Here is a 16343-nt window from a genome sequence, read left to right on the forward strand (position 1 = left end):
AAATTTATTGTCACATTTCCACTTAATTTAGAGTATGGATTGCGTAATTCTCCCACACTTGTTAACCAGTCCTTCAGAATTTAAATGTCACTTACTGTTTCCTCGTATTGGCGTTTTTCATTAGTTCCACAAAGTCTCCCGTTTCGCCTTCTCCCACTGCGACGACACGAGCACCGTCACCGTCATTGTTCGCCATTGTCGTTAAGGACGCAATGACGTCACGTCATTTAGAGGGCACAATATCAATATCTCTTTTTTGCCCCGGGCAATTTTGAGGTAATTGCATATGCAAAACCTAAGGTATTCATAACAAATATGTGATAAATCAATAAACAATGAAATCAGCATAGTAATTACTAGAAATTATTGGTGGCTGTTGATTATTAGACTAATTGTACAAGCGTTTTATTTGAAAAAGAGACTAAAAAGCAGAATCAACCTCTGTTACTCAATTGCAAGACCAAAACATAATTATAATGCAAACATTACATATGAATGTAGATTGTTTCTAACATGTACCTTTTCTAAAAATACAAAGATAGTTAATGTCTTAATTATTTCAGAGATTCAAAGACGAATATCCACATATAGATTATTTTCAGAATGTCCTGCGTTTCCAGACATTTCCATGTATGTGCTAACCACCCCATCTGTATCTTTCATGTTCATGTACTGTGAATCAGAAGCTATCTTTCCATTTGACAGGTCATTTCCATTTCCAGATCTTACTTGTGAGTGTAGAGTTTGTAGATCAACGTAGTCTGTGTGGCGCACATTCTCTCTGCTGGTATCCGCATAACTGTATTCGTTATCTGATTTCGAGAAACGCTTACAAAATACATGCCTGCAATTTTTAGTGACAAATTACGTTTGAATAACTATAAATTACATATACACAATACACAATACAGCTATGAAAGTGCTCCACTTTCTAAATAATCAACTTCAATTGTATCAACAATCAAAGCCAGAATTCAAAGTTCTTGTGAAACTGCATATTCTAGAAGTGGCATGAATCAGACGTGGATACTAAAGAAATCTAAAGATCTTTCAGAGTACATGCAATCTAAGACTCTTTCACCTTCCAATAGTATTAAAACATTCGATGCTTCTACACTTGACACAAGTATTACATATTCCAAACTAAAAGACAAACTAAAGGAGTTGGTATTGCTTTGTTTCATATATAATTTAAAAGGATGGCCAACGTAGATTCAAGTATCTTGTATTACGGAGGGATAAATCCTACTGTGTGAAAATTCACTCTGATTCAAACAAAAAAAATTTCTGCAACTGATATTATCATGATGCTTGATTTTTTAATTGACAACATATTTTTTACGTTTTGGAGGACGTGTTCAATAATAAACCATCGGCATTCCCATGGGAACCAACTGTGCCCCTGTTCTTGCCGACTTGTTCCTATATTTTAATGAGGCGGACTATATACAGGAACTTATTAAGAAGAAAAAAAAAAGAAGTTAGCAGTATTGTTTAACTTTACTTTCCGCTATACAGATGTTGTTCTCTCACTAAATTATAAAAAAAAATGGTGAATATACTAGACGCATCCATCCCATCGAACTTGAGTAAAAGGATACGACAGATAAGTCGGTTAAAAAAAAAACATAACGACAAAAGAGTTGATCTTAGCTTCCCAATTGTGAACTTTCATTTCTATGTAGTAACATTTCAACAGCGCTTGCGTACGGAGGATATGTCTCCCATGCCAATTGATACGATATTCTCGGATTTGAATTTCTTGTCATGATTTATTTGATAGAGGAAAACTGCTCATAAGGAATCTATTAAACCAAGAGTTTTAAATTGTCAAGTTAAAAATCATCCCTTCGTAAATGTTACGGACGCCACCACGAGTTGGTTGACCGTTACGGAATAGCCGTATAACAGACGATATCGGATATGTTCCCTTTGTAGTAACTACAATCTCGTTCCCTTTTCACGAATGTGACCTACTGAATTAGACTTATTACTGGGTTTGTACAAACATGAGCAACACGAAGGGTGCCACTTGTATTCGTTATCTGATTTCTAGAAACGCTTACAAAACCAAGAGTTTATTAAAGAAAACTATCGTTTGATTTTGTCATTTAATTAGGGACTTTCCGTTTTGAATTTTCCTCGGAGTTCAGTATTTTTGTGATTTTATTTTTTAAAGGGGCACTAGCTGTCAAATTCATGTTCAACAATACAGAAAAATACAGAACCTGCTTACCCTTCCAGGGCACCTCAAATCACCCCCAGTTGTTTGGTTTTTGTTTTTGTTTTTTTTTTTTTTGGGGGGGGGGGGGGGTCTTGTGTATAAGTCTTTTTCTATGTTGTGAGTTGTGTACTATTGTTTGTCTATTTGTCTTTTTCATTTTTTTTTGTCTGGGCGTTGTCATCCTATTTCCGATTTATGAGTTTGAATGTCCCTGTTTACCTATTACGAGTTTCTTCAACATACAAATGCGTAGACTAAATAAATAACCTTAGTATTGTACAATGTAGTTTTATAGTGAATCATAAATCCGGTTTACGGTGTGGTTTGTGTTGCTCTGTCTTTTGTTTTTTTTTTGTAGTGTTTTATAGACAGACTGTGTTTTTCCCTCGGTTTTAGTTTGTTACCTGGATATGTTTCGCTTTATATTTTTATGGTTATTGAACAGCGGTATACTACTGTTGTCTTTGCTTGCCGTTTCGTCGTTTTTCATAGAAGATTTATCCAAAATTTCGTCAACACTCTCTTCGTTTTATGAGTTGTTTATGTCCTTTTGGTACCGCTTGTATTGGGTTTAATTATCAATGACATCAAGTTAAGTCTTAAAAGATTGCAGAGGAAAACATTTAAAAAAAAAACCCAACAAAATGTGATGTTGTTTTGTTACCGTATTGGGCATGTTAGTTGTTTGTAGTGTTTTGTAGTTGTTGATTCATTTGAACACCATTGCCATGAATGTTCTTAATATTGATATACATACCTTTTTCTAACTATGTCAACTATCCATCCAGTTACAACATAACAACTCATACAGATCATGATTCCAGTAAAAATACCTGTTACGGTAAAATAAAAATCATAAATCGTTGACTTATATAAAAATAAGAAGATGTAGCATAATTGCCAATGAGATCAAATGAAATAACTATAGGCAATCGTTCTTCCACATAGAGAAAAATCTATGGTAAGTAAGCTATCGATTCTTTTTTAACGTGTGTGCTTTTAACAGGATTCTATACTTTGAATTAACTGAAAGAACATTATTTCTTTTGTTACGTCGTCTTATGTCTTTATGTCCCGACTATCATTAAAGAAAACTATCGTTTGATTTTGTCATTTAATTAGGGACTTTCCGTTTTGAATTTTCCTCGGAGTTCAGTATTTTTGTGATTTTATTTTTTAAAGGGGCACTAGCTGTCAAATTCATGTTCAACAATTTGACTCAATTTTCATAATTGATTAATAACATTGTAAAACATTCATCCAAATTTAAAAAAGGTCTAAAATAAACAATATACAGTGCATGGTCACGATAATATGTAACTTCAATTCGTTTCGTGTATATTTTAGTCTAGACGAGTTGGCCTCCGAAGGTCTCCGAATGCCATATACGCGATATTAACATAAATAAAGATATAAATAGAAGCAGACTCGTGCAATTAGATTTTTCTAAGTGTGTTTCATTTTATATTATAGATTAAAAAAATATGTTAATCATCGTTTTTACCTGTATTAGAATGATTTTTTTTTGTGGATCGAACCAGTCAATCAAATGATTTACCTTTCTTTCACTTTCAATGCTGATATTCTTTTCCTTTAAATAGTTCTAACTAAGGGGGTAAATTTAGGTTCACATGGTTTCGGAGTCAATGAGGTTGAGTTATTTACTTGCATGTGAATAAATCATCATCAATGTTTCTTATCTTATTATGACAAAATTTAACCAAACTGGCTGTTTAAATCGATATATTATTTCACTATTTCACTTACATTATTGATTGAAAAAAAATCATGATATTTCGTAGCTAGTGCCCCTTTAGGTCATTAGAATAAATTATCAATGTTCAATTACTGATACTCCTGAAATTAGTTCATGCTATAACTTCATACATTGTCAATACATTTCCAGAATCACAACTTCTGAATGGAATATATTAAAAAAAATTAATAAGTGATAAATATAGTGAGAAAATTCAATTACAAAAACATGATCTTTTTGTTCTAAAAATTATATTGAAAAATTCGTCAACAGCAATGGTTAATACTGAATAACATGTTAACCTCATGGCGATGTGTAAAACTATAATATGAAAAATGGTATATATTTTTTTTCTTATATATGCATGTATATTGTTGTTTTGTTTTGGTAGGGTTCATGTTCATCAATTTTAATCATTGGAAAGTTTATCGAAGGTGATGTTACAGAGGATTATTAAGAAAATCAACGCGATTCTAATCTTTGGTTCTGTGGATTCATAATTATTCGTGGAATACCAGTTTTCGTGGATTTTGTTGGTACAGGTGAACGTCAAATTTAAATATTCATTGAAGCATAATTTTCTATTGGGTTGTAGGCAAATTTCGATAAAACCACGAAATCATATATCCACGATGATGAAAGATTTTTCAAATCCAGGAAGATTTGTACCCACGAAAATAAATGAATCCAATGATTTAAAATCGAGTTGATTTTCTAAACATCAATGCTCTGTGACTGCATCTTGTTAAATTTTCAAAAGATCTTACTCTGTTTTATTTGATCAGCACACTCCTTCTATTAGGCTGGTGATTACTTAAACAATTATTCAATTCTCGTTAATTTGCATAACATTCTTTAATGACTACATTTTCATTGACTTTTCAATGATTATATCTTAGATTGTATTATTTGCTAACTCTTCTTGTCCAACTTCTTTTTCGTGAACTCACCAACGTTATCAACACCTTAATTTGCTTACAACTCTTAGTGACTGTATTTTTGTTGTCTGAACAATGATAACCCACTCGTTGATCTGCTAACAACTCTTATGTGACTGTGTTTCTGTTGTCTGACCAATGTTTGCCCACTCGTTGATTTGCTTACAACTCTTATGTGACTGTGGTTTTGTTGTCTTACTAATGTTAACCCACTCGTTGATTTGCTTGCAACTCTTTTGTGACTGTGTTTCTGTTGTCTTACTAATGTTAACCCACTCGTTGATTTGCTTATCACTCTTATGTGACTGTGTTTCTGTTGTCCTACCAATGTTAGCCTACTCGTTGATTTGATTACAACTCTTATGTGACTGTATTTCTGTTGTTTTACCAATGTTTGCCCACTCGTTCATTTGCTTACAACTCTTATGTGACTGTGTTTCTGTTGTCTTACCAATGTTAACCCACTCTTTCATTTGCTTACCACTCTTATGTGACTGTGTTTCTGTTGTCTTACCAATGCTAGCCTACTCTTTCATTTGCTTACCACTCTTATGTGACTGTGTTTCTGTTGTCTTACCAATGTCTGCCCACTCGTTGATTTGCTTACAACTCTTATGTGACTGTGTTTCTGTTGTCTTACCAATGTTAATCCACTCGTTGATTTGCTTACAACTCTTGTGTGACTGTGTTTCTGTTGTCCTACCGATGTTAGTCCACTTGTTGATTTGCTTACAACTCTTATGTGACTGTGTTTCTGTTGTCTTACCAATGTTTGCACACTTGTTGATTTGCTAACAACTCTTATTTGAATTTGTTTCTGTTGTCTTACCAATGTTTGCCCACTCGTTGATTTGCTTAAAAAGTTTCGCTGATCTGCTTAACACTCTTTCATGACTACACGTTCACCAACTTACCGATAACTAAACTCTCGTTGATTTTGTTACTGTTTTCATTACTTTTCAGCGAGGCACCTGTTAACATGAAAACAGTAATATAAGTATATATGTACACGGAGATTTAGAAATGTCATTACAATAATGATTATAAGTATCCTTTATTTTGTGTCCGTTACAGTCTTCGATAGCTTTTAAATACATTCAGTATTGCATTCACGCCTTTTGAAACTCGATTTAAATGTTTCCAATATGTTGTTGAAGAATATATTTGCTGAAATTAAAACTCATTTTGGTTAACAGGCGGTCTTATTATCATATACCATGTATCACATTTGTTCATAGAAATAAGTCAAATTGTACACAATTTTAAATGATATCATATCAATAGACTGTCAATATGGAGATATATCTAGCCTTATATTTGATAGTACAATGCAAATGTTGAATCTAAATGACAACATGTGAATGATGAAAAATGTTCAAGTTCAACGGTCCGGGTCTGACGGTACAGGGCTTACAAACATGATATGATACCTCATAGAAATGACAAATGCTCATAAAACTGCATACCAAATACTATGGACATTTCATACGCGTTTACATTTAAACTAATATAAACACAAACTTCAACAACTTATAAGCTATGTAAAAGTTTCAATGTCAATGAATCATGACGGTGGGCGATACTCTGCAGTGTATATGGAACTGATCGAGACTATGTTGTAGAAGAATCAGAAGGAAATGATATTTTCTAATGCTAATACAACTGCATCAACATATAATTGACTTTATATTGTATAAGTGGTTGATCTTAAACTGATGTAGTCCCAAACTTAAGAATATGAACTATGCAAAACAAATTAATAGGATGTGATTGGGAGGGTGGAGCTAAATATTCTTCGTGGAAATGAGATGTGCTAATGCTAAAACAACTACATGTCATATACACTGACTCTTCACTAGGGATTCCTCTTAAACTGACAAAATCACACAAACTGATATCTGTTAGGGGACGACCATTTGATATTCTGGGGGGTGGGGGGTCTGGGGGCAGAAGTATTTTGAATATAAATAAATAAATTACCTTTATTATCTAAAAAAATAAATGGTTTGTTCTGTGGTATTTTGAAAATAAATTAACTGACTTGCAATGTATTTAAAATAAATAACTCAGCAGGTCTAATCGAAAGTATGAGATGGCATCAGATTCTGCATAAATTCATCCTTTTTCCAAAAAAAAAATCGGGAATGACTTCCCAAATTTTTTAATAATAAAAGTATAAAAATTATTAATATATACTTGAAATGTCTGAAAATTGGTTTTATTTAAATTGAGGTATATTGTCTCAATTTTATTACAGGGCCGTAACTACATTGAGGCAAATGCCTCATGTAGGAAATTTCAAAACCAAACGCTTGTCTCCATATCAAATTGTGTTCACCGTGAGTGCCTTGCAAGAAGCAAGTTCTGTTCTCCCTCATACTTAGCCCTTGATTTTTTGGGATCAATGTTTCCTATTTATTTGTCTTTTGTTCATAGATTGCCCTTCTTTATTCTGTTAGTGTTGCATTCATTTTGTAATTTAGTAATTTTGTTATTAACTAGATCAAAACCAGAAGCCACAGACTTAACTATGTGAATTACATTTTTGCTTTATCATCGATATTGGTCTTTTGGTGTTGTCCCTAGAAACTTAAGTCTTACACTAAATCTATACATTTTTCTTTGAGACCAAAATATTGTCAAAAAATTATTAAAACAGAACTGCATTTTCAGATTAAGAAAGGATCTTGGGAACACCCAGAAAGCATGATTTTGCAACATTTGCTCTGTAGCTTCTTGAGCCTTCAGCGGATCCAAATCCCTTCAAAATTTTTTTGACTCGTTCCGCTCGGCGAAACAAGTTTGCCAATACTTTTAAAGGAGCCTACTTACAACCAAACTTTAAAACTGTGTATGTCTACAATACATGTATATGCAGTTGGGAATATATAAGATTCATTTATGCAGAGGATGCTGATTAATTCTGATTAAATGGTACATAATGACTTGACTTGACATGTACTATTTATAATAATCAAATATTTAAAAATTGTATGTTTTCGAATATAATAAATATAGTTGTGAAGAAAAAAAAATCAGTCCCTTTAATTGCTTTAATAAAAATGAAAAATCTTGCTTCAATAGTGCAGAAAATAGATAATCTGTCCTCCTAGTTTACAAAAATAAATAACCGATCCATAGCAAATCCTCCTCCCCCCTCCCCCCAGAATATCAAATGGTCGTCCCCTTACATTGCACTACAAACCAGTAAAATTCTGAAACGGCCTATATCATGTACTCGAGTTTTTGTTGGCGTGTGCTTTTTAAACAAAAGTTGATTTTCCTAAATTCCGAAATAAAAAAAACTACATATTAGTTTCATGTTTACGTACAATATAGTTATATAACTATCTTTGTAATGAGGTAACAACCACCAAAAAAAATCACTGAGATTGTTAACCCTAAAATATATCAGAAATATATCTATTCTGAAGACCCATTGGTTATATAACTATCTTTTTAATGAGGTAACAACCGCAAAAAAAAAAAAATCACTGACATTGTTAACCCTAAAATATATCAGAAATATATCTATTCTGAAGACCCATTGGATATATAACTATCTTTTTAATGAAGTAACAACCGCCAAAAAATCACTGACATTGTTACCCCTGAAATATATCAGAAATATATCTATTCTGAAGACCCATTGGTGGCCTTCAGTTGTTATCTACTCTGTTTTTGGTCGAGTTATTGTCTCTTTGACGTATTCCACATGTTTCACATATCTATTCTCAATTGTATTAGTTATTATAATTTGGGGTGTATTTCTAAAAGGGGGAAAAATAAAGAAATCGTTCAGACTCGTTTAAAATGGTTTATTACTGATCCAGTAAAGTAAAGATCAAGTGCAAATTCAGATTGTTAAGTATGGTTCAGACTACAGTCGAGTAAAATCAAGTAAATTTCAGACCATTTCAGACTGATCGAGTAAAAATCAGTTCAGTCGAGTACATATATAGGTCATTTCATACTTTTACTGGTTTGTAGTGTTGTTGACATAGCAAGCATAAGTCTCGTTTTTCGACTTCAAAGAGGCGAGACAAAATATTTGACACAATGTGATTATCTAAATGCGATTCATTTACTAGTATTATTATTTAGAGTTGGAAATATGTGGATTGTATCAGGTTAAATGACAGCAATCCTGGTTCCTTGCTGCACTTTTATACATTCGAACGATATCTTTCAAATTGTAAAATAAGAATTAGATAAAAAAGAACAGATCATCTCACCTGAAACATGCAACAGAAATGTCTGCATAGAAACAATTAAAATACATATTTTACATATTATTGCCATATCAAGCATAATCTTTCTTCCTCATTCAATCTGTATATTAAATCAATAATTGACACTTTAGATAACAAAATGTATATCTGATATTTACCTGTCATAGTTTAAATTCTTTGTACATTTCAAATCAGCTGATTGGTGGTTGTTAGTCCTTGTGAACCTTTCGTATTCCTTGTATAGATAATAACTATTTGTTTATAGAAAAGAAAAAATGTTGCGGGTAGGAGAAAGCTGTTAAATTAAAAAAAAAACATTATATCGATCCCCTGGATCCTTCAGGATATATCGTCTTTATTTATGTTACTATCCACAATTTTAAAGTTATATTTCAGATTAATATTCCAGATGAATATTTAAATCAATTATAACATGTATAATGAAAGCTAACTTAGATTAATATCAACTATAACATGTATAATGATAGCTAAATAAACTCATCATAGATACCAGGACTAAGTTTTGTATATACGACAGACGCGCGTTTCGTCTACAAAAGACTCATCAGTGACGCTTGAATCCAAAAAAGTTTTAAAGGGCCAAATAGAATACGAAGTTGAAGTGCATTGAGGACCAAAATTCCTAAAAGTTTTGCCAAATACAGCTAAGGTAATCTATGCCTGAGGTAGAAAAGCCTTAGTATTTCAAAAAATTCCAAATTTTGTTAACAGCTAATTTATAAATATAACCATATCAATGATAATTCATGTCAGCACAAAAAGTGCTGACTACTGGGCTTGTGATACCCTCGGGAAAATAAATCTCCACCAGCAGTGGCATCGACCCAGTGGTTGTAAATAAACTCATCATAGATACCGGGACTAAATTTTGTATTTACGCAAGACGCGCGTTTCGTCTCCAAAGACTCATCAGTGACGCTCGAATCCAAAAAAGTTTAAAAGGGCCAAATAAAATACGAAGTTGAAGAGCATAGAGGACCAAAATTCCTAAAAATTTTGCCAAATACAGCTAAGGTAATCTATGCCCGACTAATATCAATTATAACATGTATAATGATAGCTAACTTAGACTAATATCAATTATAATATGTATACTGATAGCTAACTTAGATTAATATCAATTATAACATGTATAATGATAGCTAACTTAGACTAATATCTATTATAACATGTATACTGATAGCTAACTTAGATTAATATCAATTATAACATGTATAATGATAGCTAACTTAGACTAATATCAATTATAACATGTATAATGATAGCTAACTTAGACTAATATCAATTATAACATGTATAATGAAAGCTAACTTAGATTAATATCAATTATAACATGCATAATGATAGCTAACTTAGACTAATATCAATTATAACATGTATAATGAAAGCTAACTTAGACTAATATCAATTATAACATGTATAATGAAAGCTAACTTAGATTAATATCAATTATAACATGTATAATGAAAGCTAACTTAGACTAATTTCAATTATAACATGTATAATGAAAGCTAACTTATATTAATATCAATTATAACATGTATAATGAAAGCTAACTTAGATTAATATCAATTATAACATGTATAATGAAAGCTAACTTAGATTAATATCAATTATAACATGTATAATGAAAGCTAACTTAGATTAATATCAATTATAACATGTAAAATGATAGCTTACTTAGACTAATAGTAATTATGTATTCTCTAAATGGCTTTAACTAGATCATGTTCTCAGAGACTATTGGGATCATTCTAAAAGAAGGAAAAAATAAATGTTAGTACTTATTTTACCATGTGTTGAATACCAATTCGTCTTTTATTGTTTCCAGATTTATTTTATATAGTGTTTTTCTAATTCATTATAATAGCTAAACTTGATCTACCGTTGAAGAAGACGTAACTAAGTTGTAAAACTTGCGTCTGATCCATTTGTCATTTTGAACAATAAAATATGTTTAAGGTTCATCATAACAAACGGACGAATATGGCTGTATTTACATGCCAAAAAATACTCTTGAGTACAGACTTACCTGTCGAGTTGGAGAAGTTTTAATGCCTGGCATCCAGTAGATATATAAAAGTAGAATGCATTTTGTGTTTCAGAAAGATAAAATCTTTTTTTCGATTTTGAAGGACATTTGTTTCCCTTCATGCATAAGGTGTGAACATTAACTAAGTTGTGGTACAACTTTGAGATGTTCCCTCATGTTTGTATTGTATTGATGGTCCTTTATTGACATGGACAATAAGTATCCTGACAACTATAGGTGAGTTAAAGAGTGTATCTGAGTGGACAGTATCAAAGTAATTCAGGTGTTTGTTTATTTTTACACCTTCTGCAGAAAGGAAAAAAATGCCCATCAAAAACCAAAAAAGAATTTACCTTTTCATTGCATTAAACTTTTATATATCTAGTGGATAATAGGCCTTAAAAGTTTCCAAACAGCACAGGTAAATCTGAACACAGAGTAGCTTTTGAGGTGAAGATGTGGCCATATTTGTCCATTTGTTATGATGAACCTTAAACTAACTATCTACCGTTAACTCTTTCTTGTCGTTGTACTTTGTACAGGAAGTCGTCTTTTTTTATTATGTCTGCAGAGGCGAAAAAATTTGGTTCAGGGAATCACTGAAGCGTGGCTGGCACGGTCAGCGTCCCCCCCCCCCCTTCTTATGAAAATTTCTGGAGTCGGTTTCACAAAAAAATCTACGACTAAGATTGATCTTAAAGCAAGAACAATTCAGTATGCTTACGACCGATTATAGTCCTCAGTTTTTTGGTGAAACTGACTAGTGGATCCGCCACATTATCTAATTTGCTGCAATTCATTATGTAAATGTATAGTACATGTAATTTCAATTATAACATGTATAATGAAAGCTAACTTATATTAATATCAATTATAACATGTATAATGAAAGCTAACTTAGATTAATATCAATTATAACATGTATAATGAAAGCTAACTTAGATTAATATCAATTATAACATGTATAATGAAAGCTAACTTAGATTAATATCAATTATAACATGTAAAATGATAGCTTACTTAGACTAATAGTAATTATGTATTCTCTAAATGGCTTTAACTAGATCATGTTCTCAGAGACTATTGGGATCATTCTAAAAGAAGGAAAAAATAAATGTTAGTACTTATTTTACCATGTGTTGAATACCAATTCGTCTTTTATTGTTTCCAGATTTATTTTATATAGTGTTTTTCTAATTCATTATAATAGCTAAACTTGATCTACCGTTGAAGAAGACGTAACTAAGTTGTAAAACTTGCGTCTGATCCATTTGTCATTTTGAACAATAAAATATGTTTAAGGTTCATCATAACAAACGGACGAATATGGCTGTATTTACATGCCAAAAAATACTCTTGAGTACAGACTTACCTGTCGAGTTGGAGAAGTTTTAATGCCTGGCATCCAGTAGATATATAAAAGTAGAATGCATTTTGTGTTTCAGAAAGATAAAATCTTTTTTCGATTTTGAAGGACATTTGTTTCCCTTCATGCATAAGGTGTGAACATTAACTAAGTTGTGGTACAACTTTGAGATGTTCCCTCATGTTTGTATTGTATTGATGGTCCTTTATTGACATGGACAATAAGTATCCTGACAACTATAGGTGAGTTAAAGAGTGTATCTGAGTGGACAGTATCAAAGTAATTCAGGTGTTTGTTTATTTTTACACCTTCTGCAGAAAGGAAAAAAATGCCCATCAAAAACCAAAAAAGAATTTACCTTTTCATTGCATTAAACTTTTATATATCTAGTGGATAATAGGCCTTAAAAGTTTCCAAACAGCACAGGTAAATCTGAACACAGAGTAGCTTTTGAGGTGAAGATGTGGCCATATTTGTCCATTTGTTATGATGAACCTTAAACTAACTATCTACCGTTAACTCTTTCTTGTCGTTGTACTTTGTACAGGAAGTCGTCTTTTTTTATTATGTCTGCAGAGGCGAAAAAATTTGGTTCAGGGAATCACTGAAGCGTGGCTGGCACGGTCAGCGTCCCCCCCCCCCTTCTTATGAAAATTTCTGGAGTCGGTTTCACAAAAAAATCTACGACTAAGATTGATCTTAAAGCAAGAACAATTCAGTATGCTTACGACCGATTATAGTCCTCAGTTTTTTGGTGAAACTGACTAGTGGATCCGCCACATTATCTAATTTGCTGCAATTCATTATGTAAATGTATAGTACATGTAGTAGTTTATCTGAAAATTATCGCATAAGTCTACCAGCATGACCAGGCGGAAGCAAGCGAACAAAAAGAAATATAGAATGAAATTGGTGGACAGATAAATTAATAGTTACTTAGCCACTCGAAAATCAAAAATTAAGATCTACAACGCTAGGCTTTGCATCTACTGTGCCGACCGTTATACTTTAAATCTTCAGTGTTATTCTTTCCATCTCGTTAGATAGACTTTGAATTATACTCTTTAGTATCTGTATTACACCAGAACAGGACTACTTTATACACAACTAATGTCAAAACAAGAAATAAATTATGACAACCACTATCTAATTCATAGGGTTCACGATTTGGACGTTCGCATCCGTTTGACAATTAGTTAGTTGGGAGTTTTATTTGACAGAAGATCTCAACATTCTTCCTGTGACCTTCACCTTGGTCTATGTGCATATTCAATAAAGGACACTTTCCAACATTATAGACGAGAATAGAATTCATGTTTAGTTTCTCTCTACCTTCTTTAGTTTATACTCAACACACAAAAAAGGGTAAACAAATCCTTTTTTAAGGGCAATCTCTTCTTTACTAAAGAGTGAGAGTTTTGTTAATGGACATTGCCTTGCTAATCATGTTTGTGCTTTAAAGTATCTATTTCTCTGTCATTATATGGCAAAACGCAAAACATTGGTACAAAAACTTCAATAAAGAGTCATCAACGATTTCCTCCTATCCTTTACTTATTCAAGTTTCTATCCATTAATTGTAATTTTTAAGATGTAAAACAAACAAAAAAAGATTGTAAACAAGAGGCTGTCACAACGACAGCAAACCGGATTTATTAATATTTATTTATAATTCTTATATGATTTGCATATCTATAAATACTTGAATTGGATTGGTCAATTAGAATTTTTCTCTAAGTTTACACTTCGATAAACCATGTTTCCGAAACTACTTTTGTAATCTATTCATGCGCGATACACAAGCTTGCAGTGATCCCGGGATTTTCAGCAAATTCAATTGAGATTTAAAAACAATTGTATAACAGTTGTGACTGTTCTAATGCATATATACCAAACAAAGAAATAAATTTAATGCACTAAAGCTTCGAAAATGTATAAAAATAAAATTTAATAAAATTCCCCGAAATTACATGAAGGATTTGGCGAATTTACGTCATGGCAAAACACGACGTCATACGAATAGAAATTTTCAAGGGAAAGATTATTTCGTTACGTGTACGCTTCAAATTCGGATAACATTTAATTAAAATGTACCTTTTGAGGTAGGTGCTATTTCATTTAAGATTCTGTTGTATTTATCGGACATTTATGGTTTTTAGAAAGTCAAAATGGCGGCGTACTCCTTAGTTACGACTTGCCATTGTGCTTTTGATGGTTAATATATTTAGAAGCCATCAACAAAAAAAATGTTTATTAAATATCACAAATGTTTGGCCGAAGAATTATAAGGATTAAACACATTTTTTCTAGAGGTTATTGATGTGTAAACCGGGGCTCTTACTCACAAACACAACATAAAAGTCCTTCGGACTTTTATTCAGTTTGTGAGTTAATCGCCCCGGTTTACACATCAATAACCTCTAGAAAAAATGTGTTTAATCCTATAGTGTCCTGGCAATATCACAAGAACCATTACTGATGAATGGTGAAAGTGAAAATCATCAATATCAAATTTGACCTCCATTTTGTCATCAGTATCAACATATTAAAATTTGAAAAGCTTAGATTGAATGGTTCATGAGTAAATGCAACAACGTGAATGGAAATGCCATTTTACAATCTTTCAAGAACCATAACGCCTGAACGGTAAAAGTCAAAATCGTCATTATTGAACTTGACCTCTATTTTGTAATCAGTAACAACATATAAAAATTTCAAAAGCTTTGGTTGAATGGTTCATGAGAAAATGCACGGACACGACTGGAAACACCACTTTTCAATCTTTCAAGAACCATAACTCCTGAACGGTAAAAGTCAAAATCGTCATTATTTAACTTGACCTCTATTTTGTCATCAGTTACAACATATTAAAATTTGGAAAGCTTTGGTAGAACAGTTCATGCGTAAATGCAAGGACACAACTGGAAACTCCATTTTTCAATCTTTCAAGAACCATAACTACTGAACGGTAAAGGTCAAAATCGTCATTATTGAACTTGACCTCCATTTTGTCATCAGTAACAACATATTAAAATTTGGGAAGCTTTGGTAGAACAGTTCATGCGTAAATGCACGGACACGACTGAAAACTCAATTTTTCAATCTTTCAAGCACCATTATTGAACTTGACCTTCATTTAGTTGTCAGTAACAACATATTAAAATTTTAAAAGCTTTGGCTGAACGGTTCATGAGTTAATGCACGGACAACATTTGATTGCCGCCCGCCCGACCGCCCGACTGCCCGGCCGCCCGCCGTACATCCCCAAATCAATAACCGACATTTTTGTCACAAAAATCCGGTTAAAAATTGGCATTTAATGGCAATAACTCTTAAGAAGTCAACTGACAATTTGAAACATTGCAAACCCATTTGTAGAACTTGTTTTGCTAATCAATTTTACAAAGTAAAATTTCACCCTATCTACATGATCTAATGTAGTTTTAAAGATACTAGGCAAAAAAGAAAAAGAGTGAAAAATTCGTCCTTTAAGAGCAATAACGCATATAAGAAGTCATCTGACAATTTTGACATTTATATACAAATAGTAAAGCTGAACATTCTAAACATTTTTGCCCTTGTCAGATTTTCTATATTTATAAATGTTTTCAAAATTCAATATACAAAACTATATACTCTATGTTCCTTTTCAGGCATGTCAGCCATTTTGGTTTAAAAGCAGACAAGGTCTCACAACACATTTTTAAACTAAATATTCCAATGATGATTTTGACCAAGTTTGTTTAAATTTGGCTCAGAAGTTTCAATTAAAGA

The 16343-nt window shown here is 32.2% G+C and overlaps 1 long non-coding RNA gene across 1 annotated transcript; it reads right to left on the minus strand.

Moving 5' to 3' along the window:
* Positions 1-389: 389 nt before the first annotated feature.
* LOC143054096 (uncharacterized) lies at positions 390-9291 on the minus strand. The gene is made up of 4 exons (XR_012971565.1): positions 9154-9291; positions 5833-5889; positions 2982-3057; positions 390-844 (listed from the first exon to the last, which is right to left on the minus strand). It is a non-coding gene; the product is annotated as an uncharacterized LOC143054096 (long non-coding RNA).
* Positions 9292-16343: the final 7052 nt, after the last annotated feature.

This window comes from Mytilus galloprovincialis, chromosome 12 (assembly GCF_965363235.1).
Source record: "Mytilus galloprovincialis chromosome 12, xbMytGall1.hap1.1, whole genome shotgun sequence".
Taxonomy (NCBI): domain Eukaryota; kingdom Metazoa; phylum Mollusca; class Bivalvia; order Mytilida; family Mytilidae; genus Mytilus; species Mytilus galloprovincialis.